The sequence below is a fragment of the Sus scrofa genome, chromosome 12, assembly GCF_000003025.6.
Source record: "Sus scrofa isolate TJ Tabasco breed Duroc chromosome 12, Sscrofa11.1, whole genome shotgun sequence".
NCBI classification, from domain to species: Eukaryota; Metazoa; Chordata; class Mammalia; order Artiodactyla; family Suidae; genus Sus; species Sus scrofa.
The window spans coordinates 48,800,394-48,804,397 of record NC_010454.4 but is presented as its reverse complement, the minus strand read 5'-3'; the positions used below and the strand labels follow the sequence as shown (position 1 = coordinate 48,804,397).

Genomic DNA, 4,004 nt, shown 5'->3' with positions numbered 1-4,004 from the left:
TCCAGTGTATGAGATCAGTTTAAATATGGTACACACATAAAAGTCATGACACATGTCGGTCTTGTAATGAACAGGGCGGTGGCCAACTTTTACTCAGGAGTAGCTTTTTTGAGACAAGCTACCAAGTCGTCTCTTTCTCCCTCCGTCTTAATGCCAGCGAGGACCATTTTTGTTTCAGAGATGTACTTCTTGGGATTCTCCAAGTGTTCCAGCAGTGTCTCCTCTCCCCAGGGGATGCCTTTGTGCTTGTTGGCATCTGTGTAAGTGAATCCAGGAGCCTGACCTGTCTTCTGCCCAAACAGACCATGGAGGTTTGGCCCCGTCATGTGCTTGCCTCCCTTTTCTACAGTGTGGCACTGGGCACCCTTCTGAACAAAGACCTTCTTGCCCTTCTCAAGGTCACCCATTTTATTTTATTTTATTTGTCTTTTCTAGAGCCACACGCACAGCATATGGAGGTTCCCAGGCTAGGTGTCTAATCGGAGCTGTAGCCGCCAGCCTACACCACAGCCATAGCCATGGCAGATCTGAGCCGTGTCTGTGACCTAAACCACAGCTCACGGCAACGCTGGATCCTTAACCCACTGAGCAAGGCCAGGGATCAAACCTGCAACCTCATGGTTCCTAGTCGGATTCGTTTCCACTGCACCACAACAGGAGCTCCAAACATCACCCCGAGCTCAACAGACAAGTAGCCACTCACAGGCCAGACGTCCCACTTTCTGGCCTGTGAACTTCTGAATACCACCAGCAAGGCCCCACCAAAAAGTTAAGATAGCAAACTCTATGTTATGTGTATTTTACTACAGTACAAATTTTAAATGTCAAAAGCTGTTATTGTTATTATAAAGGAATAAGTGATAAACACTCTAATAGAGAAATAGGTGAATATGAACAAACAATTCACAAAAGAAATATAAATAGATAATAGACACATTTTAATAATTCAAATGTTGCAGTTCCCATCATGGCTCAGCGGTTAACAAACCTGACTAGGATCCATGAGGACGCAGGTTTGACCCCTGGCCTTGCTCAGTGGGTTAGGGATCCAGCATTGCCGTGAGCTGTGGTGGAGGTCGCAGACACGGCTCAGATCCAGTGTTTCTGTGGCTGTGGTGGAGGCCAGCAGCTATAGCTCCAATTAGACCCCTAGCCTGGGAACCTCCATATGCCTCAGGTGCAGCTCTAAAAAAGACAAAATAAATAAATAAATAAAAATTAAAAATTGAGTTCCCATCGTGGCTCAGTGATTAACGAATCCGACTAGGAACCACGAGGTTTCGAGTTCAATCCCTGGCCTCGCTCAGTGGGTTAAGGATCCAGCGTTGCCGTGAGCTGTGGTGTAGACCTGTGGCTACAACTCCGATTAACCCCTAGCCTGGGAACCTCCATATGCTGCAGGAGCGGCCCCTCAAAAGGCAAAAAGACAAAAAAAAAAAATTTAAAATTAAAACTCAAATATTATTGGAAACTAAGTACTTAAACATTTAAATATGATAGCATTTTTCTACTTGTCAAACTTGGAGCAGTTTGCTGTGGTCGTCGTTGTTCGTTATCTCAGGCAGAGTTTGTACAGAGGAGGGAAGTGAGCTCTCCCAGTCATCACTGAGGTCGGAGTACGAGCGGGTCCAACTCTTGTGCCTGGCAATTTGACAACAGGAGCCAAAGCCATCAAATGTGCATGTCTCTTGGCTAAGGGATTCCTCTTTTTGGAATCCATCCTACAAAGATAATTAGAATGTGAAAAGAAGTCTTTGTAGAAGAACATCCATTGCAACACTGTTTGCAATAAAATAAAACTGAAGACAACACAAGTGTCCAACAGAGTAGTTAAGAAGCATGTCCATTGGATGAGATATTATACAGCTATTAAGAAAAGGCTTTGGAGTTCCCACCATGGCTCAGTGGTTAACGAATCCGACTAGGAACCATGAGGTTGTAGGTTCGATCCCTGGCCTTGCTCAGTGGGTTAAGGATCCAGTGTTGCCGTGAGCTGTGGTGTAGGTTGCAGACTTGGCTTGGATCCTGAGTTGCTGTGGCTGTGGTGTAGGCCGGCAGCTGTAGCTCTGATTAGACCCCTAGCCTGGGAACCTCCATATGCCGTGGGTATGGCCCTAAAAAGCAAAAAAGCAAAAACAAAAACAAAAAAAAAGAAAAGGCTTTAATAGAGTTTCCATCATGGCTCAGCAGTAACAAATCTGGCTAGTATTCAGGAGGACACAGGTTTGACCCCTGGCCTCACTCCGTGAGTTAAGGATCCAGTGTTGCCATGAACTATGGTATGGGTTGCAGACACAGCTTGGATCCTGCATTGCTGTGGCGTAGGTCAGCAGCCGTCGCTCCAATTTGACCCCTAGCCTGGGAACATCCATATGCTTCAAGTGTGGCCCTAAAACAGCTAAAACAAAACAAAACAAAACAAAATGAATAAAAGACAGCATCCAGCCAGAAAACCCAATTCTCTTCAAGAGGCTGTAAGCACTAGAAAGACTACACAGGAACATCAGGGTTGGGGGGTGGGGGGAAGCTGTGATAATTAGGTTGTGGTGATGGTTGTACAACTTTAAATATAACCAATTTTTTTTTAAAAAGCTATGAAATAACGTGGTCGAAAGAAATCAGATGTGCCATGAAGATGACCTTGTAAACCATCATCAGTACGAACATACTAGAAGATAATTCACAAAAATAATAGTTACACCAGGGCAGTAGAATTATAGGTAGTTTGTTGTTGTTGTTTTTAGGGCCGCACTCGCAGCATATCCCAGGCTAGGGATCTAATCGAAGCTACAGCTGTCGGCCTACACCACAGCCATAGCTACGCCAGAGCCGAGCCCCATCTGTGACCTACACCACAGCTCACGGCAATGCTGGATCCTTAACTCACTGAGCGAGGCCAGGGATCGAACCCACAACCTCTTGATTCCTAGTCAGATTTGTTTCCATTCTGCCACAACGAGAACTCCCAGAATTATAGGTAGATTTTTGGTACTGCATTTCCCAACTTTCCTGATGTGTAATCCCAGGGCTTCTGTAATAAAACACAATATTTGAAAGAACTGGCTGAAGGAAGTGGTAATTGATGGCAAAATGTAAAGCATTACAGGTGACAAATCTAAAACAAAGTTAAGGAAAAATAAAGGAAAAGGGGTCCCCAGTTACACCAAATCATCAAATAATTGGGGAGCTAGTTGCCCAAAATCATGGAAAGTGGTCTGAAAAGGAAAAATTTTCAAGCACAGAGTGGAACGGATAGGGATAGGGTAGGCACAGGTGGTTGTAGAAGTCCCAATAGGGGAATCCCAGATAAAGAGGGAAACCTGGGGGATGCTGGGGGACCACTCTAAGTTCCAGAAAGCCTACAGAAGATCATGGCAGGCTTGCTTAACTAGTGGAGGTTTGAGAATTGCCTCAGGTCATTGGGTGGGGGATGGGACGAGGTCTGCATTCAGATTCAGACCCAGTGCAAGTGTTTGAAGACCGCCCTTCAGCTGATTTGAATACACACCTTACCAGATACTAAGGAGGAGCTACAACTCCTAGAAAGGAAGAGGCAGGCCTTTCCAACCCCCACGCCCCTTGGATGAGAAAACTGGCCCATTGGATCCTCGGGGCGGAGCTTCCTTCCTTACCCACTTGCATCTCTTACAAGAGTCCTATCCTAATAAGTCTGTCTCTTGCCCATCATTTTGTCTCTCAATGAATTCCTTCTGCACGGAGGCTTAAAGAACCTGAACCTTTGTGAGTCCAGACATAAGGTGAGCAACTCGAATTTAAAACTGTGGGTTTAAGCCCTAATCTGGCTTTTGGCTGGGTTCGAGTCCCAGCATGTGGGTTTAAGTCCCAATCTGTGTTCTGGCTAGGTTCAGGCCATTAGCGCTATCAGCTTCAAAGCCACTTGAAAGACTCATTTCTTCAAATTTTTGAGAATCTGCCAAGAGCAGCTAAAGCTTTTATCCACTGACACCCAAGTCCAGTTAAGGCTTAAAAGTTGACTGGGAAGG

General features: G+C 45.4%; 1 pseudogene; it reads right to left on the bottom strand.

Annotated features, from left to right (window-relative positions):
* Positions 1-407, bottom strand: LOC106507972 (annotated as a pseudogene).